Raw genomic sequence first — 18,555 nt, forward strand, 5'->3', positions numbered from 1 at the left:
AAAATAGTCTGGGTTTTTTGGTTTTGTTTCTCCTCCTGACTCAGTCTCTAGCTCTGGTATCGTAGACATCAATCACTATGCCAAATACTAGAGTTTTTCTTTGCTTTTGATTTTTAGAGACGGGGTCTCACTATGCAGCAGCCTTAGTTGGAACTCACCATGTAGCCAGGCTGGTCTCAAACTCACAGAGATCCACCTGCTTTGTCACCAGCAAGTATTTCTATACGGCATGCACACAAGTCACAGGCTGGTTTCTCAGCTCTCTAGTGTAGACTCCGGATGTGTCCCTCAGTAAGACTAGAGTAATCCTGGAATGTCTCCTGTTGGCCAGAAGGAGGGTCAAGATCCTGACAGTGTAGCTCAATAGTGATCCCCTGCCTAGTGTGCACAAGGCCCTGGGATTCTTGTCCCAGAAACCTTCAAAGCTGGGAACATGAATTGGTGCATCAGTGGCCAAACCACGCAGCCTTCTTACAACAGCACCAGTCCCCTGTCTGTCTGCCTCCAGCTAAGTCCCAGCCCCGACCACTCCCCTTTACCCTCTCACCCCCACCACTCCCCAGCTGGGCTCTTCCTATCCCTTCCACCAGCTCCAGTGAGCTACTGAGAGCACAGGCCTTCCCTCCTCCTCACCCTCCTCTCCTGACTCTCTACCACACTTAGAGAGAAATCTGAACTCCTCCTTCTGGCAGACTAAGAGTTCACCACATGTGACCCCAGCATTGCCCTCACAGCCTCTGCCTGGGTGACCTCACTGGTTATGGGCTTTGCATACACAGGACCCAGCCCCATTGTCCTGCCAGTCCCAGCGTGCTCCTCTGTGCCCCTACACATGGTGCGTGCCTGTCCCTGATGGGGAATGTCCTTCTGTATGCTGTGAATATATGTTTCCCTTATGAATAAAGCCATTTTGGCCAATGGACAAGCAGGATGTAGCCACGTAGGAAGTATAGGTGGGGCTACCAGACTAGGAGAATTCTGGGAAGAGGAATGTAGAGAGCACAGACTCACTAGTCGTCAGGGGACACCATGTAACTACTGGGAAGGTAGAATGCCCAGGCATTTTCTGGTAAGCCAAGACCACATGGAGATACACCAATTAATAGAAATGGGTTAATAATTAAGAGAGAGCTAGCCAATAAGAAGCCTGAGCCATCAGCCAAACAGTTTATAATTAATATAAGTCTCTGTGTGTTTATTTGGAGCTAAACAGTTGTGGGACAGAAACTTTCATCTACATGTCCCTCTCTTGTTGAGGGAGCCACTGCCTTCCTGCCTACCTGCAACATTCTGAGGCAGACATTACTCTTCCCTTCACAAAACTTCTTGGGTTATGTCTTAGTTAGGGTAACTATTGCTGTGAAGAGACACTGTGACCATGGCAGCTCCCATAAGGGAAAACATTTGGTTGGGGCTGGCTCACATACAGATCAGCGATTCAGTCCATTATTGTCATGGCACGTGGCATGCAGGCAGACATGGTGCTGGAAAAGGAGCAGAGAGTCCTACATCTTGATCCTCGGGCACCAGAAGAAGTCTGTGACACCAGGTGTAGCTTGAACATATATCACCTCAAAGCCCACCCCCACAGTGACACACTTCCTCCAACAAGGCCACATCTACTTCAACAACCTCCTAATACTGCCACTCCCTATGGCCAAGCATTCAAATGCTTGTCCATAGCAGCCATTTCTACTCAAACCACCACATGCTGTCCCCCTTTTGTAGGGTCATCTTGCACACCCCGCCACCACCACATCTCACTGGAAGTGGGGTCCACAAGCAAGGCAGGGCTTCCAGGGTGGTGCCCCGTCTCTCAGAGGGCCTAACCCCAAGTGAACATTCATGGGGCTTTAACGAAGCAACAATAGGTGATAAAGGACACCTTGAGTCTTCCACAGCTGTGCCGCCAGGAGGGCTGGCCCTGGTTATGAATAAAACTGGTGAGAGAAAGGACCTGTTCCCACACGCCTTCATATGGGAACGTGAGAAGTGTGGCTTGGCGAGATGGGGTGGAGACACTGAAGACAGGAGGACCAACAAGCAGATCTCTTGAAGTGGACCCCCACCGACATGCTGAGGCCCCCTTGTGTGTGGGTGTGAACTTCTCCCTGGCTCCTGTGAATTAATATGATGGTCCCAGCCTACCCATCACTTGAAGCATCTCGTTTCTGGTCCTCCCCATAGTATCACTGAGCCGAGGGCATGATAGCTGCTACTGTCTTGGAATTAGTAAAGCGTGGATCAGAATCTGAACCCAAGACCATCTGACTACTGAGCTCTTGTCCCATACCCAGCACCAGAAGAACTTCAGAAAGCATCCTGGAATGTTCCTAAGATACCCTACTCTAGTTCCTTGGGACAGGAACTGAGAACCAGGAGTATTATCCCCTACATCCTCCTCCATGTATGTGTGACCACCCCTGGAGAGGCTCCCTAGCACAGACAGGCTTGTGTCTTCCGTGAGGCTGAGAAGTGTGGTATTGTCCATCTTGATCAGCATAGATCTGTGAGGAGCCGCCCTCGCTATCGCTATCGCCATTAGAAGATGGCGCTGACATCTGCTGTCAGTTGGAGTTAACCGTTTAAGCTGTGCCTCTCCCGTGGCGTCATCTGGGGTGATGTGCAAACCACCAATCCCGGCTCTACACGTCTCACTCGGAACTCCTAGGCTTATATAAGGGGCTGGGTTTCTTAGCTTGGGGTCTCCCTCTCAGAAGCTGATCATCTATCTCTCAAGATGTATTAAAGCTTTACTGCAGAAGGATCCGAGTGTCCTGCGTCGTTCTTGCTGGCGAGACGGTAGCGCGGGACATCTGGTGCCGAAACGGGAACTCTTCAACATCGCCGGCGCCGCGGGAGACCCCTCGGAAGACGATGTGGATTCAGAACTGCAGGGACGTAAGTTCAGAGAGGTATGCTTTATCCTGAACACCCCTTTTCTCGACTTTGGCCTTAGTTTGTCATCACCGTGGGACGGGTCAGTGGAGGCTTTGGTGCTAGTCCTGTTTGTCCTTCTTCATCGTGGCTGGTGCTGACAGAACGGTGCTGTCAGTCTGGTAAAGGAGTTGAGCACCGTTTTTTAGATAAGCTGCCAGCGCGATGGGATTGTCACAGTCAGTGGTTACTGCCCTACAGACAGTGCTAAAACAAAGAGATCTCAAAATTGCACCACGAACACGTCAAAATTTTGTGAAGGAGGTAGATAGAGTGGCACCATGGTATGCTTGTTCCGGGTCCCTCACTGTGGCCTCATGGAACAAGCTAGGTAAAGAACTAGACAGGAAGCATGCAGAAGGAGATCTCCGCTTAGGTACCAAAGCCATTTGGAAGCTAGTTAAAAACTGCTTGGAGGATGAGGCCTGTCACCCTGCTATAGTAGAAAGTCAGGGAACCTTAGAGGAATTTCAGGATAGCATGTCAGAAACTGAACGGAGTGAGAGAATGGGAGCTCGCAAAAGGAAAGACATGTCTAAGAAAAAAGGCCCTCCCCAAGAAGTTAAGAAAGGGGGAGAGAAAGAAGGGAGTGATCATTCACCCCCTAACAAATCTAAGAAAAAGAAAAAGCCAGAATCTAGCCTATACCCTACGGTAGAGCTAGAAGCCTTGGAGCTAGATAATTCCGATTCTGACACTCTGGATTCTAGCGAAGAAGGTGGTCTAGAGGAGGAGGTGGCACGGTATGAGGAAGAAAGATATCACCCTGATAGACACCGGCCGCTGAAAACAAAAATGAATGTGAGGCCACCGCCTATAAATCCGGCGGGCTCACGCCCCTCGGCGCCTCCGCAGTATGAGCTTCAGCTGAATACTGGTACTGACTCCTTTTTACCTTTAGAGGAACGGAGAAAAATACAAGTGGCTTTTCCAGTATTCGAGAATGCGGAAGGCGGAAGAGTACATACCCCCGTAGATTACAATCAAATCAAAGAATTGGCCGAATCCGTTCATAATTATGGGGTCAATGCTAACTTTACCACAATACAGGTGGAAAGGCTTGCTAATTTTGCCATGACTCCCACTGACTGGCAGACGACAGTGAAAGCAGTGCTTCCCAACATGGGACAATACATGGAATGGAAGGCTCTCTGGTATGATGCAGCCCAGGCGCAAGCTAGAGTTAATGCCACAGCTGAAGATGAGAATCAGAGGCAGTGGACATTTGAAATGCTGACAGGTCAGGGTCAACATGCCCTTAATCAAACCAACTACATCTGGGGCGTCTATGGTCAGGTGTCGGCCGCCGCTATTAAAGCATGGAAGGCCCTCACAAAAAGGGGAGAATCCAGTGGACACCTTACAAAGATTGTCCAAGGACCCCAAGAGCCATTTTCAGACTTTGTGGCCAGAATGACCGAGGCCGCCGGTCGCATCTTTGGTGATTCAGAACAAGCTATGCCCCTAATTGAGCAACTTGTCTATGAACAAGCAACCCAGGAATGTCGAGCGGCTATCGCCCCTCGCAAAAGCAAAGGTTTACAAGATTGGCTCAGAGTGTGCAGGGAGCTGGGGGGACCCCTAACCAATGCAGGACTAGCTGCCACCATTTTACAAACGCACAGGCATGGAGATTTATCTAGTCGAAAAGCTTGTTTTAATTGTGGGAAAATGGGGCACCTTAAGAAAGATTGTCAAGCCCCTGAAAGAACAAGAGAACTGGAGCTTTGCCATCATTGTGGTAAAGGTTATCATAGGGCTAGTGAATGCAGGTCAGTCCGGGATATGAAAGGGAGGCTTCTGCCCCCTATTGAAGAACCCAAGGTACCCCAATCAAAAAACGGGTCACGGGGCCCATGGTCCCAGGGCCCTCAGAAATATGGGAACCGATTTCAGAAAAGCAATCAAGAGGAAGTAGAGGCTTCCGAGGAACCCCCGGAATGGACTTGCGTGCCGCCTCCGACTTCTTACTCATGCCCCAAATGAATGTTCAACCGGTCCCAGTCCATTCCCCTGGACCTTTGCCCCCTGCCACCATTGGGCTTATTCTGGGCCGTGGCTCCTTAACTTTACAGGGACTCATTATATATCCTGGGATTGTTGACCCGTATCATAAAGAGGAGATTCAAGTTCTCTGTTCTAGCCCTCGGGGTGTATTTTCTATAAAGCAGGGAGATAGAATTGCACAACTGGTGTTGCTGCCCTCCCTCGGGGATGGAGAAACCTACACTTTACAAAAAAGGGCTATGGGATCTTCTGGAAGTGATTCAGCCTATCTGGCTATACCCCTAAATGAGAGACCTACAATAAAATTGTTAATTAATGGAAAAGAATTTGAAGGGATAATGGATACGGGAGAAGACAAAAGCATTATTTCACTCCATTGGTGGCCGAAGTCTTGGCCCACTGTTGTTTCATCTCATTCTCTACAAGGTCTTGGATACCAGTCCTCTCCTGCCATCAGTGCCTCAGCCTTAACCTGGCGAAACGCTGAGGGCAAACAGGGATGTTTTATCCCTTATGTGTTGCCACTCCCTGTAAATTTATGGGGACGGCATGACCCTAACTAATGAATACTCCCCCCAGGCATCAGCCATTATGGCAAAGATGGGGTATACAAAGGGTAGAGGCTTGGGTAGGCAAGAACAAGGCAGAATAAAACCCATTACGCAACATGGAAATCGGGGTAGAAAAGGACTGGGTTTTATTTAGGGGCCGTTGAGGCTTCACGACCCATACCGTGGAAAACAGAGGAGCCGTTATGGGTCTCTCAATGGCCTCTATCCTCTGAAAAATTAGAGGCTGTCACAAGATTAGTGCAAGAACAGGAACGGCTGGGGCATCTAGAGCCTTCTACCTCCCCATGGAATACACCAATTTTTGTTATTAAGAAGAAATCTGGGAAGTGGAGATTACTCCACGACCTGCGGGCCATTAACAATCAGATGCATCTTTTTGGCCCTGTTCAAAGAGGACTTCCTTTGCTTTCTGCACTTCCTCAAGATTGGAAGCTTATTATTATAGATATTAAGGATTGTTTCTTCTCTATTCCACTTTACCCACGGGATAGACCAAGGTTTGCCTTCACTATCCCTTCTCTTAATCATATGGAACCAGACAAGAGATTTCAGTGGAAGGTACTGCCGCAAGACATGGCCAATAGCCCAACAATATGTCAGCTGTATGTGCAGGAGGCTTTGGAGCCAATTAGGAAGCAATTTACATCTTTAATCATGATCCATTATATGGACGATATTCTTATTTGTCACAAAGAGTTAGATGTTTTACAAAAGGCTTTTTCCATGCTGGTGGCTGAATTAAAACAGTGGGGATTAGAGATTGCCTCAGAAAAGGTTCAAATTGCAGATACAGGCCTCTTTTTGGGCTCAATGATTACTCCCAAAAATATAGTTCCTCAGAAAATAGAAATTCGCAAAGACCACTTACAAACATTTAAATGATTTTCAGAAACTTCTGGGAGATATAAATTGGTTGAGGCCCTTTTTAAAAATTCCATCTGCTGATCTAAAACCCCTCTTCGATCTCCTGGAGGGTGAGCCTCATATCTCCTCACCCAGAAAATTTACCCCTGCCGCCCACCGAGCCTTACAGATGGTGGAAGAGGCCTTACAGGAAGCACAATTACAACGTATTGAGGAGTCACTACCTTTTAATCTGTGTGTTTTTAAGACAGCTCAATTGCCAACTGCAGTCCTGTGGCAACATGGACCATTACTTTGGATTCATCCAAATGCTTCCCCTGCTAAGATTATTGACTGGTACCCTGATGCTGTTGCACAGCTCGCGCTTCGCGGAATAAAAGCAGCTGTTACGCATTTTGGCAGGGATCCTGATTCCTTGATTGTGCCTTATACTGCTGCACAAGTTCAGACCTTGGCAGCCACATCTAGTGATTGGGCAGTTTTAGTTACTTCCTTTTCAGGACAAATTGATAATCATTTTCCAAAGCATCCAATTTTACAGTTTGCCCTAAACCAGGCTATAGTGTTTCCACAAGTGACAGCTAAAGACCCACTCCCAGATGGGACTGTGGTGTACACTGATGGATCGAAAACTGGTATGGGAGCTTATGTGGTCAAGGATAGGGTTATATCTAAACAATATAATGAAACTTCACCTCAAGTTGTAGAATGTCTGATAGTACTGGAGGTTCTTGAGGCTTTTCCAGGACCCCTCAATATTGTATCAGATTCCTCTTATGTGGTTAATGCAGTTAATCTCCTTGAGATAGCTGGAATAATAAGATCCTCCAGCAGAGTTGCTAACATCTTTCAGAAGATACAAGCTGCCTTGTTAAATAGGAGATTTCCTGTTTTCATTACCCATGTCCGAGCACATTCTGGACTCCCAGGTCCCATGTCCTTAGGGAATGACTTAGCGGACAAGGCTACAAAGCTGGTGGCCGCTGCCTTGTCTACCCACGCACAAGCAGCAAAAGAGTTCCATCAGCGCTTTCATGTGACGGCTGAGACCTTGCGCCGTCGTTTTGCTCTATCCAGGAAAGAGGCTAGGGAAATTGTTACTCAATGCCAGAATTGCTGCGAATTCTTACCTGCTCCCCACGTGGGAATAAACCCACGTGGCATTAGACCATTGCAGATGTGGCAGATGGATGTTACTCATATTCCCTCTTTTAGAAGGCTTCAATATGTTCATGTTTCTGTTGACACCTGTTCTGGCGTAATGTTTGCCACGCCCCTAACAGGGGAAAAGGCCTCATATGTGATTCAACATTGCCTTGAGGCCTGGAGTGCTTGGGGAAAACCCAGAATTTTAAAAACAGACAATGGACCAGCATATACCTCTCAAAAATTCCGACAGTTTTGTCGGCAAATGGATGTTACCCATCTAACTGGCCTACCTTATAACCCTCAAGGACAGGGCATTGTGGAACGTGCCCATCGTACACTCAAATCATATCTGATTAAACAAAAGGGGAGTATTGAGGATGTTCTACCCTCGGTACCAAGAGTTGCTGTGTCCATGGCACTTTTTACCCTTAATTTCTTGAACTCTGATGCCCAAGGCCACACTGCGGCCGATCGCCACAGTTTAGAGCCTGATAGGCCAAAAGAAATGGTAAAATGGAAAGATGTCTTGACTGATCTCTGGAAAGGCCCGGATCCTATTCTTATAAGATCCAGGGGAGCTGTGTGTGTTTTTCCACAGGAGGAAGAAAACCCCCTGTGGATCCCTGAAAGACTCACTCGAAGAGCTCCTTCACAACTCCAGAATAAGAAGGATGGAGGCCAAGTGGGTGATGAAGACTCTCCTACTCGGGATGATGGTTCCTAGTATGATGGGAGAGTTACGGTGGGCCATCATGTCTACCTTCCCCCTACCGATGCCAGTGATGCATAATGCCCAGGTGTTCCCTAGATTTTTCACAACTAATAGAGAGTTGGGGCTTGCCTTTTTGCCTTTAGATCCTCAGATACAGAGTTTTCAGGATGAGAGAACCTTGTCATTGGTAGGAAGCTTGTGCTTTACTGTGATTTCTTCATTAAAGGATAATTTTATTCATATGGATCCAGAAAGATCTAATGCTAATCCTTTTGAATTAATGGAAGCTGTACTGATCTTTCTCCTATGGCAATGATTGCTGGAGGATATAGTGAGAAGGGACAGATTACTTTTGATTGGAAAGGGGCATTAGGCAACAGTCTGAGTGAGGGACAGAGCTCTGGATCATCTGATTGGTCCTCCTCCAATGTTAAGTATACCCCTTTTAAGAGAACTAATTATTCAGCTGCTCCAATTTGTGTTTGGCTGCCCTTTATTTGGGTTGTGAGTAATGATACCTTAGGTAAGAATCAGAAAGAAATAAATTGCTCTGCTTAGAATTGTTTTTATGCATTATGCTGGGATGCTATTAAGCACCCTTTTGCTTTGGTAATGCGCATGCCTCGATTTGTTCCAGTTCCTGTTGAGGTGCCAAGTAGTTTGAGTTTGTTTAGGGAAAAGCGAGATTTTTGGGATCTCTGCTATTATTGTGGGCCTGATAGCCGCCGCCGCGGTTACTGCTTCGGTTACCGCCTCGGCCCTTGCACTTTCCGCCACTGTGCAGACAACTCAAACCATTAATGAACTATCGGCCACTGTGACCATGGCCCTAGATAAACAGGCCACTGCCAATTCTCAGATACAAGGAGGCCTGATGTTGGTAAACCAACAGATTAATTTGGTTCAGGAACAATTGGATATATTGTGGCAGATGGCCCAATTGGGATGTGAACAAAAGTTGCCTGGCCTTTGTGTTCACTTCAGTACAATATGAGAATTTTACAAGAGCAGCTAACCTGTCAAAAGCTCTGTCTCAACATTTATTACAGAATTGGACTTTTGAGTTTGAGCAGACACTCCGTGAGTTGAGAGTGGCGATCCTGCAAGTGAATTCGACGCGTCTGGATCTTTCTCTGATGGAAGGCCTCTCCTCCTGGATTTCATCTGCATTTTCTTATTTTAAGGAATGGGTGGGGGTGGGATCATTTAGCCTAGTTCTCTGCTGTGGAATAGTGTTGATGCTTTGGATGGTGTGTAAGCTCAGAGCCCAAACAAAAGAGACAAAGTGATGGTGGCACAAGCACTTGCTGCCTTAGAACACGGAGCCTCCCCTGACATTTGGTTAACCATGTTAAAGCAATAGGTCGCTGGCCTCCCGGCTCTTGCACCCCACGAGGCTAGTCTCATTGCACGGGATAGAGTGGGTAGGCTTCAGCAGCCCAAGGAGTTGCAAGGCTAAGCACTGCACAGGAGAGGTCTGCGGTATAACGACTTTCTCCTGGGAGATAAGTCATCTTGCATGAAGGTTCTATGTCATGATCTCCTTCCCCCAGAAAAACGACATCGGGACTGGTCAGGGCTCCCTCTGGGGATAAGACCCTGGAGAGGAGCTTTGTACATGTTCCAAATTTGCACATGGGGATTTGACCTCTATCTCCACTCCAAAGTTGTGGGTGTCCTATGGCTTCAAAAATAAATGAATAGGGGGGAAATGTGAGGAGCCGCTATCGCTGTCGCCATTAGAAGATGGCGCTGACATCTGCTGTCAGTTGGAGTTTACCGTTTAAGCTGCGCCTCACCCGTCATCTGGGGTGATGAGCAAACCACCAATCCCGGCTCTACACGTCTCACTGGGAGCTCCTAGGCTTATATAAGGGGCTGGGTTTCTTAGCTTGGGGTCTCCCTCTCAGAAGCTGATCATCTATCTCTCAAGATGTATTAAAGCTTTACTGCAGAAGGATCCGAGTGTCCTGCGTCGTTCTTGCTGGCGAGACGGTAGCGCGGGACATAGATCAACAAACACCACGGTGGAATTTCCTACCAAAGTACAAGGAACTCTTCCCAGGCTGGGCACCAAGAGGAAAGGACACTTGCTGGGGTGTGAACACATCACAGGCACTTGATCCAGATTCAGTCACCTCCTAGATATAACCAACAGCTATTCCTGGCTTGTCACTGACCTTCTGGGTGACTTGAGGCTTACCTCTCTTTCCTGAGCCTCAGTCTCCCTGTGTGTTCAAGGATCCCTTCTTTTAAATCTGGTTTAGAGACTACTGTGTGCCCAAAATAGAGGTCAGGGCTCCCGGGAGACCATGAGGAACGAAACAGTCTGATTGAAAGTGGAGATTCCATGTTCCTTATTTTTGTTGGGGGGGGGCATTAATCCTTTTTTAATGTTGTGTGTGTCTGTATGTTCAAGTGTGGAATGAACATGCATGTGTGTGCACAGATGGACTTCAGGTGTCTCCCTTATCTTTTCCCACTTTGTTTTATTCTTTCACAATATCATACGTATATATGATGTACTTTGGCCCTGCCCCCCTGTCCCCCTTACTTCTTCTCCCACCTAGCCCATTCTCCTTTCTTCCCAACAAGCCCTCCTTCTGCTTTTATCCACCACCACCCACCCACCCACACACACCCCCACACACACACACTGCATTCCATTAGGGCTGCATGGGTAGTAGGTTATTTACCTGAGCACGGTAACTTCCCAGTGCCTACACCACTCCTCCACCAGTGACCACTAGCTGCCTGTCACCTTAGCTTTTGAAACAGAGCCTCTTATTGATCCTGGAGCTCACCAATTTGACTAGAGGGGTTGGCCAGCAAGCACCAGGGGAACTTCCTGTTTTTGCTTCCTTAGGCCTCAGATTACCAGGAGGTAGAGCCAGCCAGCTTTATTTTATTTAAATACTAATTTTATTTTAAGGTGTGTGTGTGTGTGTGTGTGTGTGTGTGTGTGTGTGTGTGTGTGTGTGTGTGTGCACGATACAGGTGGCTGCAGGTGCTGGAGTTACAAGCAGTTGTGAACCGCCCGATGTGGGTGCCCGCTCAGGACTGAACTCCTGTGAAGCCTCTTTTTTTTTTTTTCCAGCGCCCCCTCCCCCAAGATGGCTTTTAGACTGGATACTGGGAATTTCAACTCAGGGTCCTCATGCTTGCTAGGCAGCACTTACCCACTGAGTCATCTTGTTTTCTGTAGCTCAGCCTAGCTGGAACTCGGTATGTTTTCCCCAGAGACGGCATTGAACTCACAGCAATCCCCTTGCCTCCCCCTCTTGTGAGCCAGGATTATATGTGAGTCGTTCCTGGGTTGAAATAATAGTCTCCATAGTCAGATGAGTTATCCATGAATCCACTGACCGGTGCCAGGTTTTGTTGACTCCCCATGGGAGGCCTTACCCTTTCTGAGGAGTGGATGGGGGGAGGCTGCGAGAAGGTGGGGGGGAGGGGGAACTGTGGTTGGTATGTAAAATGAATAAAAAATAAAATTAAACAACAACAACAACAACAAAGAAAGAATGGTCTCTAATCGCGTGCAGGAGGAATTTCTGTCATCTGCCAACCTTCAGTCCTCTGGTCCTTGGGACCCACAGCGGGTCTACACACCCCACTCTATCAGCTCGCCTCATCCGACTCCCAGCGGCGGGTCTCGGTCTGCGCGGGGTCCCTTCTCCTCTTCTGCCTTCTCGGGAGTCCTACCTGGAAGAGGTGATTGCCGGGGTGCCAGACCTGAAGTCCCCACCAGTGGCTGGTCGAGAGGGCGGCACGTGGACTCCGCGGGGCGGTGCCAGACGCAGGGCGGGCGGGGGTCACCTGCTGGGCGGGACGGGACAGGACCAGGAGGGGACAGCGGCAGCCGCCACCGAGCACGGGGAGCGGGGCCCGCAAGAGGGAGAGCAGGCGTGCCAAGCAGGTAGGGGTGCAGGGCTCGGAACACGGGGGTGCGGGAGGACAGCGTGCAGGGGCTCACGTTCGCAGAGAAGGATCGTTCTCGGAGCTTCCCAAGGGGTCCCCAGCCTAGAGCGCCTTGGTGGGAGCGAGTAGCTAAAAGATCATCAGCATCTCCCGGGTGTCTGCAGATCCTAGTGTATGGAGGTGTACTGGGCACAGGCCGAGAGCCACCCCTCGGCTAACTGTATTTGGGGTGACATCTCAGGCATGCGGAAAGTTGGTATTTCCTTGTCCCTCCCGCGAAGCCACCAGGAATGACCAAGGAAAAGTCTTGGAGCGGTAGAAGGAGCCTTGACCCCCTCTCGGTCCTGAGTTCTCCTGGTCTTTGAACTGGGCATCCAGGAGAGCACGCTCCTTCGGAGGCCCCAGGAGCTCTGCAGTCCAATGAGACCAAGACCTAGAGGAGGGGCCAAGGCTTCTAGCTAAGTCAATAAGCAAGATGTTGAACTAGCCGCTCCTTGATACGGGGAGGTTCCAGTCCTGGGTGCTTTAAAGTGGAAGGAGATGTCTGTGATTCCTGCCTCTAAAAGGGCTGAATTGGGAACTGAGGAAGTCCTGGGATGTGAGAGGATGTTTTTTCTTGCAAGAGGGGTTGAGGGATTTGAGGAGTTGCGGAAGGAGCAAAGAAGCCTGAGTGGTACCCAGTCGGAGTCCCTGCCTTTGCAGGGCTGTCTGTCGCCTTAGCCCTTTCTTTTCTGTGCAATTCTGTTTCTTGTGCCTAAGTGAAACAATATCTTTGACAAATTAAGTCATGGTTTTATGTAAGCTATTAATTTCTATCAGACTGGCTTCTTGGAGGACAGGAACTGTGTCTGGGGCACCGTTGCCTCATCAGTTCCTGAAAGGTGCTGGGTCCCTAGTAAACAAAAATACCTAAGGATGGATACATGGGGTGGAGCCGGGTTCCTCCTGGTGGTGTGTGGTGAGCAGGCTTGCAGATAACATCGATTGGTCTCTGTCGCAGTTGCCTGAACACCTAATTCCTTTGTCCATCCCTGGACTCATGTCTCACATGAACTGTAGCTCAGGCTGGAGACAGGATTGTATGTAACATCTCTGCGCAGTATCCTGAGCCTTTACTGTTCTGTTACCTGACTAAAACTATGTAAGAAGCAAAGATCTGAACTGGAGAATTGAGACTGGAGAGGGGGGCACAGGTATCCACAAGAGCAGGAAGACACTGCCCCCCCAAAAGGCCAAGTTCAATGTGTAGACAGACTTTGCTTTGGCCTGCCAACTCACAAAAGTCTATATGGAGACTTATTATTAATTATGAAAGCTCTGCCTATAGCTTTGGCTTGTCCCACTAGCTCTAATAACTTAAATTAACCCATTTCTATTAATCTATATATTACCATGTGGCTCATGGCTTTTGCCTCTCCTCCGGCATGTCCTGCTTCCTCTCTCTCTGTTTCCTCTGGCATCTCTCCTGCACCTAGATTTATCTCATCCTTCTCCCTCCCTCTCCCCCCCATCTCTGCTTGGAAGTCCCATCTACCTCTCCTGTCTAGCTATTGGCCAGTCAGCTCTTTATTAAACCAATCAGAAGGCACCTTGGCAAAGACACATCTTCACAGTGTACAAAAAGATTATTCCATGTTTCCCCCTTTTGTCTAAATAAAAAAGACAGGTTTAAACTCCACCACAGTAAAACTATATAAAATAAGAACAATTATCAGATATTGTCTAATAAAAAGGGAAGGTTTTAACTCTACCACAGTAAAACTATATAAAATAAGAACAATTATTAGGTAAGAGTTACATTCACAAAGTCCAGTCCATTTACGTCTTGCAAATTCAGAGAAAATACTCCATTAGCTATTCTATACTGTTAGCAGTCTAGGCAAGGGCAGTTTCTTGCCCAAATGACTAATCTTGCCACAATGAAAGCAAATTCCATATGAAGGTTCTTCAAGGCCCATCATCCTTTTATTAAGTGGATTGGTGCTGCCAGAGCAGATATGCCTTACTATCATGAAAAGCCTTAGGCTACTAAACATCTTAAATGCCAGATTCTGTAGACCTTTGAAGTATTTGAAGAGCATTTATCTATGTAAATTATCTATTTAACCTTGAAAACATATCTAATGTGACTACAAGTTTGATTATTATAGATAAACTACTAACCTTATTTCTTATTTATGCATTTTTTTTTTGGTTTTTATGAGACAGGGTTTCTCTGTATTGTTTTGGAGGCTGTCAGTCCTATGCATTGCATTTTTAAATGATCTGTGTAAGCACAATAGCCCAAACAAAAGCAGAAACATATATACAGTATAACAAAAATAACCTTAAGTCTGAATCAATATACTAAGATCCATACCAATGTGAAAATTATTTGAGGTTAAGAGTTGTTTTTTTATCCTATATTCCTATGTCCACCTTAAATTATGACAAGCATCCATTACCCACTGAATGACCAAAACTAACCCACTCCGCCTCTTGGGAATGTGGGCATTGTGTCCTCTAGACTACTTCCTGTTGTTTGCAGGCAACAGCATCTTTAGGGAAACTGAGAAAATTGAGATAATGGTAAAATGATTATAATGTTTGTTGTCCAGTCTCTGTGCAATAAGTACAAGACTTATCTATAGTCCTGGCTAGAATAGTTTGTGAGTCCAGTCATCTCAGTCAGCAGCCTTGAAGCTGTTCTGGATGTAGAACTCTGAGGAAACTGCAACAGAGGCATCCTGAAATGCTAGATCACTTGGGCCACCCATTTTCACTGGTGTCTGGTCCCCTTGCTCTGAAAACAACTTTCAAAGGTAACATACATATCTGCATTAAGACAAATATGGACTGTGAGTTGAACACAAGCCAGTCAAAGATTACCTTTTTGTTTTATGTTTGAGCAAGTAAAATATATGTAACCTGTCGTGTAGTTTTTTCTAGGTTTATCTCTATATATATGTAGCCAAGATTTTCAGGGAGTCTCACCCTAGCAAACCTGATCTCTACTAACCTTGAATAAATCCATAGCCTTTCATTTCCTGTGGAAACAAAAGCATAACCTCTTCCCCAGTGCAATACATTTTCTGACTTCCATTTTAAAGTTGAAGCATTTTTAAAGTATCCAGGCTGGTTTAATTCAGCAGTCCCTCTTACAATCCCATGTCTCTCAGCAGCTGTCGTTCACTCATTAGCATTCAAAAAATTCAAAGTTAGCACAACACCATACATAATCTAGTGGTGGCACAGGCCTTTAAAGGCAGCACTTGGGAAGCAGAAGCAGGTAATCTCTGAGTTCAAGACCAGCCTGATCTACAGAGTGAGTTCCAGGATAGCCAGGGCTATACAGAGAAACCCTGTCTAAAAAATAATAGTAATAGCAATTAATAATATATAGTACAGAGGAAAATGTGCCATATGCTTTGCTATTTTACATACAGGATATATGTGTTACAGGTGTTAGTATCCATAGGGGCCCTTTAATTCCTATAGGCACTGAGGGACAGGGATGTGTCATGGAATAATCATTTTGTACACTGTGAAGATTGTCACTATGATTAGTTTAATGAAAAGCTGACCATTGCATAGCTAGACAGGATTTCCAGGCACAGAGAAGTCTTTTTTATATTACTTTACTCTTTCTTTAAAGACTTTATTATTTTAAACTATTTTTTCTATAACTGCCTATACCCTTTTTGCTTTTTCTTCTTTCTTTCTGTTTTTGTTTGTTTGTTTGTTTGTTTGTTTGTTTTTCCAGACAGGGTTTCTCTGTGTAACAGCTCTGGCTATCCTGGAACTCACTCTATAGACCAGGCTGGCCTTGAACTCACAGAGATCCACCTGCCTCTGACTCCTGAGTTCAGGGATTAAAGGTGTGGGCCACCACTGCCCAGCTTTTCTTTTCTTTCTTAAGCCTATGCACATTTTTAAGCACACTGTAACCTGTTTAGCGGTTTTTTTCTGTCTGGATTGGCTTTTACTGAGAACCTACAGCATTCTCTGACCAAATGAAACCAATTTAAACTGCCATGTCGGCTGCCGCGTGGCTCAGCTTAGCACATGACACTGGTGCATGGTGCTGGTAGCTGCCTCTAGCCCTCAGGCAGCAGCTGTATGCCGAGCACTGGCCCACCCGAGAGACTGCAGGACTAGAAAACCACCTCTGGCTCCTTGTCCAGGAATTTTTTTTAGCTTTCTCAGGCCCTGTGTTTGAATATTCAAGACCCCATGTTAGATACCATATGTAGATGGATTTTCCTTTAGGCTGCCTGCTCACAAAAAAAAAATGACACAGAGACATATTATTAATTATGAATGCTTGACCTTAGCTTAGTCTCGTTTCTTACTAGCACTTATAACTTAACCTGTTTCTCTTTGTCTACATTTTGCCTCGGGGCATTTTACTTTTCTTTCCTTCTGTATATCTTACTTTCACTGTTTCTCATGCCTGGCTTCTGACCCCGGGCATGCTCCTGTCTTTCTCCCTCATTCCCTCTGTTCCTTCTTTTCCTAGATTTCTCCTCCTATTTATTCTCTCTGCCAGCCAGCCCTGCCTATCCCCCACCCTGCCTAGCTATTGGCCCTTTAGCTCTTTATTAAAACAACCAGAAGGCACCTTAGCAAAGACACATCTTCACAGTATGAGTCACTCCACAACATCAGTGACTCTTGTAGCGCTTTCCCAGTTGCTTGGAATCTTTTCCTTCTTCCCTTTAAGATGTTGTAGTGGGGTAGGTTCTTTCTACCTTGTCCTGAGATGAATTCCTGACCCACACTGGCACTAGGTAGGCCTAAGGAGGCAGGAAGTCAGGGAGGGGACAGAGCTGAATCAGTCGTCTGTAGTAGGGCTCATGCTCACCCACGCATGACAGCACAGGTGAAGCCAGAGGAGCTGGCTGCAGGGCAACAGGGCCAGGGGTTCTCATGTGCTCCAAAGCTCTCTGGCAACTTGGCCACAGCATGGACTGAGGATGGAAAAGAGGGTGTGTTGTTTCTGAGACAGAGGTTTGTTCTACAGCCGGGCTGGGGCCTGCTCTCAGGACCTCCTGTCTTGGCCAGGCATGCTGCAGCTGATGGGGCCCTAAGCAGTAGAGTGAGTAATATAATATCACCTTGGGAAATCTGGTGCCAGCACTGAGGAGGGGAAGCCAGCAGGGACCAGCAGGGACTTCAGCCCACATTGTTGCCTTGCATCCACATCTGATTCAAACCTCATGTCTCTGAGTTATCATTCCCGGCTTATTAACCAGAGGTGATAAGGTCCACAACAATCACTTAATAATATCAGGATCCAGCCGGGCGTTGGTGGCGCACGCCTTTAATCCCAGCACTCGGGAGGCAGAGGCAGGCGGATCTCTGTGAGTTCGAGACCAGCCTGGACTACCAAGCGAGTTCCAGGACAGCCTCCAAAGCCGTAGAGAAACCCTGTCTCGAAAAACCATAAAAAAAATAATATCAGGATCCCCTTGTGTCTGGAGCATCCTGTGACCACTGTTAGGGCACACTGCCTTGGGATTTTAAAACTCCCCCACCACTGGGCACGGTGGAACCTTTTCACCGAGGACTTCTCAAGAGGTCAGTCCTCTCAGCTCTCTCAAGCACTCTGGAAGTCACACCTCAACTCTCCTTCCAGTTGCAGACCTGAAGGAAGCCCAGAGGATGGAAGGCAGATTCTTGACATTCTTCCCTAATCCCAGCCAGAGTGTCTGCTGATGGTAAGATATCAGCAGTGATGATCTGGGCACCCAGGTCAGCCTGGACAGCATGAGACCCTTTAAAAAAAGGCAGAGTCTCATGCACTCGCCATCCTACCCCGCCCCTGCCTCAGCATCTCCGCAAAGGGATCCTCCTCCGTTTGTTTCTGTCTGGGAACTCACAGGTGTAGGTTGATAGTCACGCCTCGAAGAGCATCAGCCAGCTGGGGTGGTCAAGGATTCTTGTGTGGCTCTGCCCTAAGACAGCCTTGTCCCTATTTTTGTCCCTTGGTCACTCCCCAGAGGCACATCCAAGAACTTGGACCCACCTGCCCAGATACACTGCAGAGTTAGTTACTTTTCCAGTGGCCGTGACAGAGGCATCTTAAGAGAGAAATGACTCATTTGGACTCACAGTTTAAAGGATTACACCACCACAGTGGGGCTCCATTGGAGAAACCAAGGTTTCCCTTTTTGGGTGTATAGTCGAGTTTAAAAAAAGAGTTTGATTACACAGAGAAGCCCTGTCTTGAAAACCCAAATAAATAAATTTAAAAAAAAAGAATTTAAAAACAGACTTGGAAGGAAGCTGGAGGGCAAGTTTATTAGCAATTGAGAAAAAACAGTGGAGCAGACAAGCTATGAATCTCAGCAGCTGCCAGAGGGACACGAAAATGAGGTGAAAAAAGAGATAGTTGTGCCTTTCGAAACAGAG

General features: G+C 47.1%; 1 protein-coding gene and 1 long non-coding RNA gene across 2 annotated transcripts in view; one reads left to right on the forward strand and one right to left on the reverse strand.

Moving 5' to 3' along the window:
- Nucleotides 1-11,754: 11,754 nt before the first annotated feature.
- LOC121143895 lies at nucleotides 11,755-12,505 on the reverse strand. The gene is made up of 2 exons (XR_005881186.1): nucleotides 12,218-12,505; nucleotides 11,755-11,946 (listed from the first exon to the last, which is right to left on the reverse strand). It is a non-coding gene; the product is annotated as an uncharacterized LOC121143895 (long non-coding RNA).
- LOC101838154 (non-compact myelin associated protein) overlaps nucleotides 12,077-18,555 on the forward strand; it is a 30,159-nt gene continuing 23,680 nt past the window's right edge. Inside the window, exon 1 of the mRNA XM_013120138.3 lies at nucleotides 12,077-12,160. The gene's annotated coding sequence lies outside the window, so the exon portion shown is untranslated. The remainder of the gene's footprint in view (nucleotides 12,161-18,555) is intronic.

The sequence above is a fragment of the Mesocricetus auratus genome, unplaced genomic scaffold (assembly GCF_017639785.1).
Source record: "Mesocricetus auratus isolate SY011 unplaced genomic scaffold, BCM_Maur_2.0 Super-Scaffold_100014, whole genome shotgun sequence".
NCBI lineage: Eukaryota > Metazoa > Chordata > Mammalia > Rodentia > Cricetidae > Mesocricetus > Mesocricetus auratus.